The sequence below is a fragment of the Gallus gallus genome, chromosome 2 (genome assembly GCF_016699485.2).
Source record: "Gallus gallus isolate bGalGal1 chromosome 2, bGalGal1.mat.broiler.GRCg7b, whole genome shotgun sequence".
Taxonomy (NCBI): domain Eukaryota; kingdom Metazoa; phylum Chordata; class Aves; order Galliformes; family Phasianidae; genus Gallus; species Gallus gallus.
In genome coordinates this window covers 91921489-91933909 of record NC_052533.1, presented here as the reverse complement: position 1 = coordinate 91933909, position 12421 = coordinate 91921489, and the positions used below count along the sequence as shown (strand labels likewise).

The 12421-nt window shown below is 36.7% G+C and overlaps 1 long non-coding RNA gene across 1 annotated transcript in view; it reads right to left on the bottom strand.

Moving 5' to 3' along the window:
- The window catches only part of LOC101751996, a 59186-nt gene extending 48601 nt beyond the window's left edge, over positions 1-10585 (bottom strand). The window contains exon 1 of the long non-coding RNA XR_006936296.1: positions 10167-10585. This is a non-coding gene — a long non-coding RNA (uncharacterized LOC101751996). The remainder of the gene's footprint in view (positions 1-10166) is intronic.
- Between the last annotated feature and the right edge of the window lie 1836 nt (positions 10586-12421).

Below are 12421 nucleotides of genomic sequence, written 5' to 3'. Positions count from 1 at the left end.
GAATAATCAATAAAACTTAAAATTAGAAATTATGTTCCACAGGGACAGCTACTGGGTTATTTGGTGCACATAGTGTGCAAAGGCCAGCTGGCAGGAATTGAAGCACATATTTTAAATATCTAACACACTTCTGCATTAGTGGCACTGTGTTCCTCTGGGCCCTTCTATAATTTCTGTATTTATATATAAATTAACAGGGCAGAGGCCTCTGTGTTCACTAAAATTAAATTCATCATAATGCAGAATGAACACATCCAACATTTCAACATTAGTACTTCCTTGAAATACCTCAGAGACATCCCAAGGAGCTCTCCTCAGATGAATGAAATTCTGCCTGCTCAGGGAATGCATCATATCATTAAGACTACTATAGCATAAAACAGTTAAAAGCCAACGACTCTACTGTGGTTTAACTCAGCAGGTGGATGAGCACCACACAGTCGTTTGCTCACTCCCCAGCTTCCCAGTGGGATAAGGGAGAGAATCAGGAAAAAAAAAAAAAAAAAAAAAAAAAAAAGGTAGAACTTTTATTTACTAAAATAGAGAAGAAGAAAAGGATTATAGTTGCAACAAATATATATATATATATGAATGTATGTAACAATTGTTACACAAGGAATTGTTCCCCACCCCCCAACCAATGACCAACCAGGCCCCCAAGCAGTGGAAAAGAGAACCCTAACTCTTTTCAAAACTCCTTCTGCATGATGCCATATGGCATGGAACATCCATTTGACCAGTTTAAGTCAGCTGTCTTAATTCTGTTCCCTCACAGCTCCTTGGGCCTCCTTTAGCTGTGAATGGTCTCGGCTCAGCTAAGCGCCGCTTAGCAAAAACAGTAAACATCAGTGTGTTATCAACACTGTTTTTCTCCTAAAACCAAAACGTAGCATCATACCAAGTACTCTGAAGAAAGCAATTCCATCCCAGCTGAAACTAGGACAGACTCTATAGAATAGCCTCTGAAATTCAAGCACATTAGTACCGATGCCTTCAGAAGTATCTTCATCATAGCTAATTTTAAATGTTTCAGTAGGTTTCTTGTGTATTGTATCACTCTCAGCTCTCTTCCAAAATGAGACAGGGCTTCTGCAACACCCAGGTCAAATATGTTTAGCTCTCTCCACTGCTTTCTTTACTAGACCTAAAATTCTTATATCTTCTTTCTTGGTTTGTCCCTAAGTTTCCTTTCTTTTATTCTTTGACATATAAAACTCAGGCATTTTGACATGCACTACTCTTATCCCTTTCTGAACTCATCCACTCTGTTCATCCTGTTTTCAAACAAACTCATTAAAAAAATACAATGGAAGACCTGCTAGAAAAGGCTGAAGCCTTACCATCTTTGTCTCTCATGTTGAGAGACTACAGAGACTGTAGAGAACACCTAATTCATGACTAACTGTATGGGATTTGGTGGTCTCAAGTAGTCAGGAATAGCATAAATGTTGGCCTTCTGCTTGTTTTGAAAAAATATCCTTTAGGTCATATATTTCAGTTTCTAACACCACGTCAGTTCAAAACCATAGAGTATATTGAAATATGCTGGCTAACTTCCATTTATATCTGCATAAAGATTAATGCCATTCTTGGTATCAAAACAAGGTCCATGTAGTCCATGTAGGTTTTTTTTGTTTGGTTAGTTGGTTTTATTTTTGTTTTTTTTTAGAATGGTTCCCCACTTCAGTGCCAAGTCTCTAAAAAGAGCACAGAAAAAAATCAAAGAAAACCCTTTACAGCAATGCACTCAGCTTGGGTTACTTCACTAGGGTAATATGTAGCACTGTGAAGGAAATTACAGCAATTTGTAGTTTTCAGAATATAAAAATCATGAATGGTACACCTCTAGGGCAGATTAGAAGGATAAGAATGAATTAAGGAAGAAAGTTAAAAACAATGGCAATAATAGAAACAGAACAATAACATTTTTGTAGCTAAATTAAAAATAAAGAGAAAAATCTAAACTAAACAGAAAGCTTAATAACCTAATTTTCAGACTTGGCTATCTACATTATTTTCCCCCATCACAGAATTAAAATAGTAATCACAATGGGGCCTTAATTACATGTATCATTTGCTCTTAATTCCCTTTCATTTTACCCTACACTTGAAAAGCAGTTGGAGAGTACTACAGAATTCCAGGGAACTGGAGGTAATATAACTAATGACTGTAAACCAGATTTTTACCTATAAAATGCTGGGTTTAATCTAGCTTCACAGCCATTACTGTGAACTAGTCAATGTGAAATAAGAAAATGGTACCTGTCTAGTATCTCTAATGAAGCATCTTTAAAAAGTTAGTAGCCTAGATGACAGACATCAGGAAAATCAGTGTTCAAGTTGACTTAGTAACTGAACAATATCTTCTTTCTATAAATGCTAGTTTGTTGAACAAGAGAGTGAGAAATAAAAGCGATTACTTCTCTTTTTCTGTTTCTATTAACATTTGCGCCTACAACCAAAGCAAAGGTCAGCATGCTAACACATTAGAGATTTTGCTTGGGGATTCCAGGAACACTGTGTGGGAATGAAAGTAAATCCAAATAGTAGGGTGACAAAATGCATAGAGTAAAAACATTGCATTATTCCCAGTAGGATGTTCAATTTACTTCTAAAAATGCCACAGCAAATAATTATTTTTTCATTCCTCCATATAAAGATACAAATCCCAAATAATAATATTTACCAACAACAACAACAACAAAAAAACAATTTAACAACTAGAGAAAAAAAAGAAAAGAAAGGAAAAGACAAGAAAGTAGCAATAAATATCAACAGCATAAACATTTCTTCATGGAAGAACTGTCACCCGTAGCCTTTTCCAGAGTCTGAACACTGAAGTTAAAAACATTGCTCAGGATATGTAAGTGGTGAATTTACAGTGAGCATACCATGCTGACTCAGCAGCAGAAGTGCCTGATTAACAAAATAGTTTCAAAAGCTATTATGGATGTGGCTTCTAATTGTATTGTTCCATTTGGAAGTAAAGCAGTATCTGGTTTCATTAGTACTTAGGAGGAAAACCACTGCATGGGTGAGTTCAGGAAAACTAAGGAAGCACTGGCATCCCACTGCCTTTCTTTCTTTCTTGTCTCCTTTCTCCTTTTATAAGTGAATTGTCTTAAAATCTATATGAGTTAGAAAAACAAAGCTTTTAACATTAGTCAAAACACATGCTTAGTTGGGAGTGGTAGCCCCAGTTTTCTTTCAAAATTGCAATTCTAATCATTACATTCTGCTTAATTAAAATCCTCCTGTAGTTTCAGTTAGATAAACTATCACTCACTTTCTGTGACTGCGAATGAAGCCACACAGAAACCAGTAGTTTGTTTTTCTGTTAAAAAAAACAAAACGTCAGGTTCTCACCTAATTTGATCAGCATAAAAGCAATTTAAAGAAAATTTAAATAAAGATTATTTCCCTGCAGACCAAGGAGAAAACCCTAAATCGAGCAGATATCAATACTACAGCCCATAGAGAATCTCATGCCAGAACAGGTGAATATTTTCCAAAGAAAGTAAAAGCCCATAGACAGCCCACTACGGAGCATATTTAGCCTGAAGGACTGCAGCCTGTGGGAAGGAGCCACACTGAAGCAGATTTATTCTGAGGGATTGTAGCCCATGAAAGTCCATGCTGGAGCTGGGGAAAAGCATAAGGAGGAAGGAGCAGCAGAGAGGAACTTGTAAGGACTGACCATAGCACCCATTCCCCATCTCTCACACATCATACGGCAGAGAGAAAGTGGTAGAAGAAGGCTGACTTGGGTTGTAAGAGATCATGTAATTCCAATCCTCTGCCACAGGGCACTACTAAATCAGGTACTGGATAAAAAAAAATGAATGAAGTCAAAAGCAATAAAAACTCCTAAATTTAATAGAATAATCACTAAAGAAACTTCTGTGGACTATTGCTTGTATGTGAGTTCCTTGCATTAGCAAATCTCTTACAGAAAATGACAAACATTTGAGATATGCAAAAATACTGAAAAGGCTTATACCTCTTCAGTTTTGTCCTTACAGTTCTTTGGCTTTGAAAAAAAATCAAGAAAAATCAGCAGCTTCAGAATCAAGCTTCTTTCTCTTCTTTCTTTCTTTTTCACCAAGGATTACTGAGTTCAAAGTGTGCTATTTACATTTTAACAGTTGAAAGAAAAGAAATAAAGAATTTACGCAACAGAAACTCACATGAAGCAGTCATAAGAAATCTTGGAAAGGAAAAATAAATTGCTTCATTGCAATGATAAGCTCCTCTTGTATGTAATTTATGAAAAGCCAGCTGTCATCAAAATTCTTAATTTATAGTGTTCAACAAAATGCTACTAACTGAAAAGCATTAATCAACATCACCAACTTAATGCAGTTTGTCAAACTTCTCAGTCTCTTCTGCCAAAGAAGAGCATTTTTGACAAGCAGATTGATTAGTGAGCTAACAGTGTTTGACTGAGGGGAAAGTGTGTGACAAGTGCCTTAAAAGATGTTAGCAGTAATTCTATTTGCTCATACATAAGCTGTGCACAATACTATTGTTTTGCAAAATGCTTGTCAATAAGACTGATAAGTTATTATGTGGTTGTAAGAAATTCTGTTTCAAACCTGATCTCATTCTCCTTGTGAAATAATTTATAATGAGTGCAAATGTACAGCTTATCTGAAAGATCTCAATAACAGTCAACCATAGAGTGCCTTCCTGACTCAAAGGTATAAAACAGTTAATATAGATTATTACCTTGGAGCTCAAATAAACAGTGAAAAAAACGTACCTGCTTTTTTTTTTTTTTTTTTTTTTTTTTACGAAGTGTAATATCCACCCTAGAATTAAGGTAGAAACCAGATTCACACACACAAAGAAAAGTCTAAATATGGAATCCCATAGCTTTCAGAAACCAGCTACTACTTTTTCTAATTTTTCCTGATTTTCAGATATTTGAGCTATTGGCATCAAGACTTTCTCTTCTGAAAGTTGGTGGGAAAAATAAAAATGAATTTTAATACAAGAGGCTTATAAATAAGAGTACATATCTGACTTTTCATATAAAATACGAAAATCAAAATATGAAAATCAAACAGCCAGTACTATTTGGAAATGACCTACCCACGAGCATTTATCAACTCTGAGAGATCCAAAGCAGCACAGATTTGATGTGGGCAGCTCTGTGCCATCCACTTGTTTGTGCAAGTAACTGTTAGTATGGCAAGCATGGGAGAGTATGGCACTAATGTGTGCTATAATCTCTTCATCTAGGGCCAAAACAGCAGGACAAGGTAAAGATGTCTTGTGTCTCTATGTCATTGTTACATCAATGTCTTGATGTACTCTAAGAATCTTCCAAAAGTTAAAAACAAAACAAAACAAAACAAACAACAACAACAAACACATAAAAAGAGTAGCCCTACAGGATGAAAACAAGGGTCTGTCTAGACTATTTCATCTCTGATAGTAGCTATGAGCAAGAATACTACAGAATAACTACTCTTTTAGAGAAGAGTAACAACAGAGCAAATCTTTGTAATTTTTGGTCTGTTGCTTTCCTGTCCTCTGATCAGTTATGGTTCAGGAGATTTCCTGAGCATGTTGCAGTTTGTCTGTTTAGTAATCAACAATAAACATTCATTCTAAGTATTTGTTCAATCACTCCTTTGAGGCTACACAAAGTTTTGCATCTCTGCAACATCTTTTGGGAATACATAACGAAGATAAATACTAGTCAGAAAATTCTTTTTAGCAGAGATCTCAGGTATCACTCCCTAGTAATGGTGACCAGCACAGAGTCTTTCCCTATGAAGACAGAGTTCGTTCTCTGGGTGTGCATTAATATAGATCTACAATGCATTTGACCTGCCATTTTGTTGTCCAGTCATGCTGTTTCCTAATATCTTCTGGCAATTTTTCAGTTCCAGTTCTCATCCTACCTACCCTGAAAAACCTAGTACCATCATCACATTTTGTCATTTTACTGCTAACTTACTTTTCTAGTGATCTGTGAATACATTTACCCTAGCACAGAGCCCTCCCACCACCAGCAATTTTTATCTAACAAAACAAACAAAAACACTATTAAAAAAATCTGTTTACTATTTTTCACTTTCTTCCTAATCTATGCCAATTTTTTCCCCTCCTGTGCCATGGCCACTTAAGTACATTACAAGCTTAACGTTAGGAATTTGTCAAAGCTTTTTTTCAAAAACCAAAATCATGTCAAACAGATCATCACTAGCTACAAGCTCATTGACTTCCTGAAAAAAAATATTAGAAGTTCTAAAGATGATCCTTACTTTTCAGAAGACTTTACCAAAGCAGCTTATGTTTACTCAGGTATCCATGAATTGTCTTCTACTATACAGACATTAGGCTTGCAGGCCTGAAGTTTCCAAATTAGAATTATACTTACCACCCTCTAGAAACCTGCTTTCAAAGAATACTTAGGCAAAAGGTTGCACACAGTTATTTATCCTTGCCATTAACTATATGTAGCCAGTAATTTAGATGTTTTGTCCTCAAGTTGCCTTAAAGTTCTTGGCTGAATACCATCCAATCCTGATGATTTTTAGACACAATTTTCCATGTTTGTGAACAACTACTAACACATTTTCTGTAGAAGATTGTTATTGATCCTTTTTCTTCTCTAAAAAAAAAAAAAAAAAAAAAAAAAAAAAAAGATTCTAGTAAAGGTTCTGGTACAGAAGACTTTCCATTTTCCTACCTGAAACAGAGACCAGCAAAATTGTTTTAATATAACTACAGCGACCTCTCCAAGTACTCTTTTCTTTAGTTAGGTCCTCAGCTGACATGATCTCTGGAAGGATTTTTGCTCCTTTTGTGCTGAAAGTAGGATTTAACTCTAGCTTGAATTTTGTGCTGTGCACTGAGGCATTAATGCAGCTAGATTGTCAAGTGTCTCTAACATGAAATACATCTCTGTTCACCTTTCATATATGTTTTCTTTCCTGTTAGTAAAGTACCCTGCTAACTCTCTTCTTTCCACTATATCTCTGATAAATCAGTGTCTACATTTACAGCTAGACATTCATGCTGCCTGCTATTGACTCCAAAGGTTTTCTGTCCTGCATAGAACCAATTTGTTCCTTTTTTGGATACATGGTTTCCTTTAGGCTCTGGTGAAAACCATACAGTTTCTCCTTATACCAGAGCTAAGGGCTGCCCCTGGGTGAACCTGCAGCTTGTTTTCTTATATCATCTTCTCAGGTATAGAAACTCTGCTTTACCTTGCCTCTCTCATTGCTCCTGCGTAGAGTATTATGATCTTTCCAGAGAACGTTACCAGAGATATTCCTTTCCTCTGCCTTCTTCCCAAGTTCCTCAAGCAGCAGATTTCTTTTTCTGAGGGATGTAAATTTCCAGCAATTCTCAAATACATACAATACTCTCCCACAAGTAAGGTATATGACATCTTCACACAACAGATTCTGACAGCCCAAACTGTGCAAGATTGAGCTCCCAAACTGGGAAGATATATATTATATATATTAGACTCCACGTGCTGCTAAACCAACAAAAGAGAGATCAGTTTGGCCATGCAAAGAGAGATGGATTCTTGGATTCTTCAGTGATTGATTCCAGACACTGTAACCTATAGATTTTTTTTTTTTTTTTTTTTTTTTGGACAGAGTAGTGTGACCTTTGACTAAGAAGCCACCTTTTGAATCATAAATTATTTTTTTGAAAGAGAGAACATTTCTGAAACTAAACAAGGTGATGTGTAGGCAACTGAGGCCCCAAGATAACTTCTTTTGAATTTCACATAAGAAACAAATAGAATGAGAGCTGCAAAAATGTAGTTTCAAAAGGGAGACTGAAACAGTTGAAAGAAAACCATGCAGCCATAAGAATATCATCTTCACAGATTTTAGCCCCAATATCTACTATGTGCACACGAAGGGTCTGAGTGCTAAGTATTCAGCATGAGACACAAGACCATTCATGCCAGTTGGCAGGAGCAGAAGTGTGATACTACAAGATGGGCAGAGCTGCCATGTGAGAAGAGTCACTGGTACAGAGGAGGCACTGCTGCCAGAAGTGAGACTCATGTACTCAGATCAACAGAGCTGTTCCAGCAGCTATCAAATATTCCCAACATTGTGTATAATTATGCAATATAAATCAGAGCACAGAAATAGCTCCTTGGAGGGTTTCTACACACGGTCCCTTTGGGAGGAAAATGCAAGACAGAAAATCCAAACAGACAAATGATTTTACACAGCTGAACAATTCAAACATGTGCAGTAGTCCACACAAATTGTTGGCCAGTGTGTGGTGTATCCATACAAGTACGTATGGTTTACCAAGTTTGCTTTCCTTAAAGAAAGTCGAACTATTTTACTTTTGCCCTGAGCTAAGATGCATATTTACTGTGGGTCAGCTGACCCAAGCAACCTTTTTAACCTCTGATGAATCGTTTATATGCCTCTGCCCCTAGACAAACCCAGCAGAACTTCCTGCGAAAGAAGCACAGTCCACCTCTAGCCCCCAGCATCTCACTTCACCAGTTGCAGAGGCCTGTTGCTAATAATGGAAATGTCAAAGCTGTTCAAGAGGAACAGAAACATCTTTTAGAGAAGAAAATGTTAGTCAAGTGAAATATGAGGGTTCCTACGCTGAGGCTTAAAATAATGAAAGAAGGGTGCAGGGGACTATTATGACACGATAGAAATGTATGTGTCCTGGTTTCTGTGTTCCACTGCTGCCAATTATCACATTTTTCATGAGTCTCACATCATTAATTGTTTTGCTTTGTTTGTTTAATATAACCTTAAATGTCTTTTCCAACATGAGGAATTCTATAACAATAGTTCACTGTTCCTACAACTAATACATGGCTTGAGAACATACAGAATAGAAATATAAAAAATTAAAGAAGAAAACTCCACAAAAGAATTCTCCTCCCAAGTGGTTAAAATCAAATATTTTTTTCTGTCAGTCTTAGAAGAAAAGGGTAATTTGAATTATGAGTTATGAAATCTATTTTGAGGAGTTTTAGGTTTATGTGTATTTTTAATCAGAAGTCTTTCACATAAATCAGCCAGTCCCTCTGCTTCATTCTCTAGTAGTAATCAATCATATTTCCTCTTCTAGTGGGGGAAAAAATCAAATACATGGAACTCAGCTATCTGTGGCAATTGCTACTCAAAACTCTCACATTTGTCTGAATGACTCTCTAGCAATGGGAAATATTCCAATATTTTTCTGAGTAAAAAGTAATGACAAAATTTTAAATATTTGGATATGTCAATGAGATATGACTTTAAAAAGAAAACAAACAAACAACATTTTCTTATCTTAAACACAATAATCAAACCCAATTTTGCAGTCAAAGAGAGATAAGTGCATAGGCTATGAGGAATCAATTTCCTTCACATACACATGTCATTTACTTTGCATTAATTGTATAAAAATATACTAGTAAAATCACAGTAATAACCGTAAATAAAAGGAATTGTTATTTTACTGCACAATATTCTACCTGAAAATCTGCCCAGAAAACATTTTAGTGAGCCATTTTCAGTTTATTACTACATACATATTATTAATAACCATTTGTATTTCAGCTAGTACCTTGGGGAACTCACTAACCTAGCATATTATCCTTAACAAAAAAAAAAGTCTTGAAGCACTGAACAAGTACAACTAACTAGCAAGTTAAAAGTAGAAGCAAAAGCTTCTTTCTTCAATGTTATTTTTAAATAAGGACACCAAGTGGGCAGCAGGAAAGGATCCTGCAATATCGTTGAAAGGACAGAGCTACAAAAACTTCATGACTCACAGCTCACCAAATTACAGTACAGAAAAAAAAGTAACCTTATGATTCAGACTGTAATTAACAGCTTAGAAAATGCAGAAGAGAAAATTAGTCCAATACCATAGCCACTCAGGGCTTTGGAAATAAGGACAAGAACTTCACAATCAATGCACACAATTTACAGAAAGCCTGCAATGAAGACTTTTGAGCAGAAGACATTTATAGAAAAGAAATCAGACATCAATTAGAGATGAGAGATTTCTACATTGCAAAAAAAAAAATCAAGCAGAAACTTCAGAAAATAAAGTAATCCTCTCACTGATCAAGAATTTCAATTCGGTTACAGTCAGACAATACAATCAGTTATCAATTTTTTTTTTTTCCAGAATATATAAATGCAAATTAGTACCTTTAGGCTATAGTGGAAGTACAATGCAAGTGCATCATATTTTTGTACAAAAATAAGTAACTGTTTAATAAAAGAGTGCACCTGCCATTATAATTCTGCTTCAGTGTGTTGAGTTAGCCATGGCATGGAGCCAGGTGCTCACTCCCTCCCCCTCTTCAGTAGGACAGACAGAACAAATAATCTCATTGGTCAAATTACAGAATCACAGAATGGTAGGGGCTGGAAAAGACCTCTGGAGATTACCTAGTCCAACACCCTGCTAAAGCAGGTTCCCCACAACGTGTTGCAGAGGAAAGCATTCAGGTGGGTTTTGAATATCTCCAGAAGCAAGTCTGCAACCTCTCTGGGCAGTCTGTTCCAGTGCTTTGTAATCTTCACAGTAAAGAAGTTTTTCCTCATGTTCAGATGAAACTTCCTGTGTTCCAGTTTCTGTTTGTTGCCCCTTATTCTGTTGCTGGGCACCACTGAAAAGAGCCTGCCCCATGCACTTGACAGCTGCCTTTTAAGATATTTATAAGTGTTGATAAGATCCCCATTCTGTTTTCTCCAGGAAGTAAGAACACGGAGATCACTCGCCAATTATTGTGAAGAGCAAAACAGATTCAACTTAGGGAATAAAAAATTAATTTACCAATTAAATCTATTTTTAGGATATTGAGATAAACAACAAACAATCACAACCAAAACACCTTTCCCATAGCCCCCTTATTTGATGGTTCAACTTCATTCTTTCATTCCCTACTGATCTACTTCCTTGTCCTCTGAGTGGCATGGGCAATGGAAAATGGGGCTTGTAGTCTCTCCCATTGGATGCAATTCCTTATGAACTGCTCCAGCATTTGTTGTTTCCACAAGTTACGTTTCACCAGGAACAGACTGCGCTGGTGTGGACCTCATGGGACATTCAGTTCCTGACAGAAAACTTTCCCCTGTGTGGGTTCCTCATGGACTGCAGTTTCCTTAAGGACACAACCACCTGCTCCTCCAGGTACTCTTCCATGAGATACCAAGGGACAATCTGCTTTACCTTGGTATTCTGTAGAGGAATCTGTGCTCCAACCCTCTTCCCAGTTCTTCACTGACCTTTGTGTCTGTGGGGCTGTTTCTATCACATTTTTCTCACTCTTCTCTCACAAAGCTACACGGTACATTGTACCTTTCTTTAAACCTGATCTTACAGAGGTACCACTGGCATTGCTTATTGGCTCAGCTCTGGCCAGCAGCAGGTCCCTTTTGTAAACAATTGCAAGCTGGCTCTGTCTGATATGGATGCAGTTTATGGTGTCTTTTCATAGTCCAACCTTAAAGCCACTTTACGACTAAAGCTAACTAATACTCTCAGCAACATAATAAGGAATGAACAGGAAAGCAGAGTATTGAATTTTGCAGTTCTAGATATGTGATAGCTGAGCTATCACGTAGACAGAAAGTTCCTTTGAATGCTGGTTTAAAATCCTCTGCTGTGGAAATAGAGGGGAAACCAGGGCCCGATCTAGACGTCTGCCTCAGTCAAGAGTATTTACACAAATGCTCTCTTACAGCAGAGTAGCAGCTTCTTCAAGGCCTTTCACAGCCTTCTGTGAATTCAAACACAGCCTGTGGGGGAATATCCATACAGACAGGAAGAAGTTGCCAGCAAGCAAGCTAATAAAAATGCAAGCTACATCCCATTGATTTCTAGGGCAAACCTAGATCTTTCTATGTAACTAATCAAAATATACCTTTATTCCTGCAAAACTTCACCCAGTACTTTATCTGTCCCTGAGGTAGAGCTCCCACAGTTTTACTAGCAACAAAACAAAGTAGTTGTTTCTAGCAAGTGTGAAAAGCAACAATTGCATCAAGTAAATGTGAGATAATGTTAGTTATCACATGCACTTACAAATTTATATGGTGTTTTTCAGGAAAAAAGTGTTTATAGGACAGGAAAACTACTTACTCAGTTGTGACTTTTCTACACTTACTGATGCATGTTCTTCTCTATGTTAAGCATCATCTTTGGTAGTACACATATGCAGTAGGAGACTTTCTTAGTTGTCGACAGGGTGCTCATGCTCTGCAACCAAAAAAAAAGAATCACCAGTGAAGACAAAAATAAGCAACCAACAAAATGCACCTTCTCTTTTAGTGAAAGATTTTCAAAATATTATCTCATAAACCCTCAACTGGTAACAGCTGCTGACACTCTGGTGGTTTATAGTGACAGAATAATGTTTTCCTGAGACTAGGTATTTCTCCAAAATCTTAAATTTTTG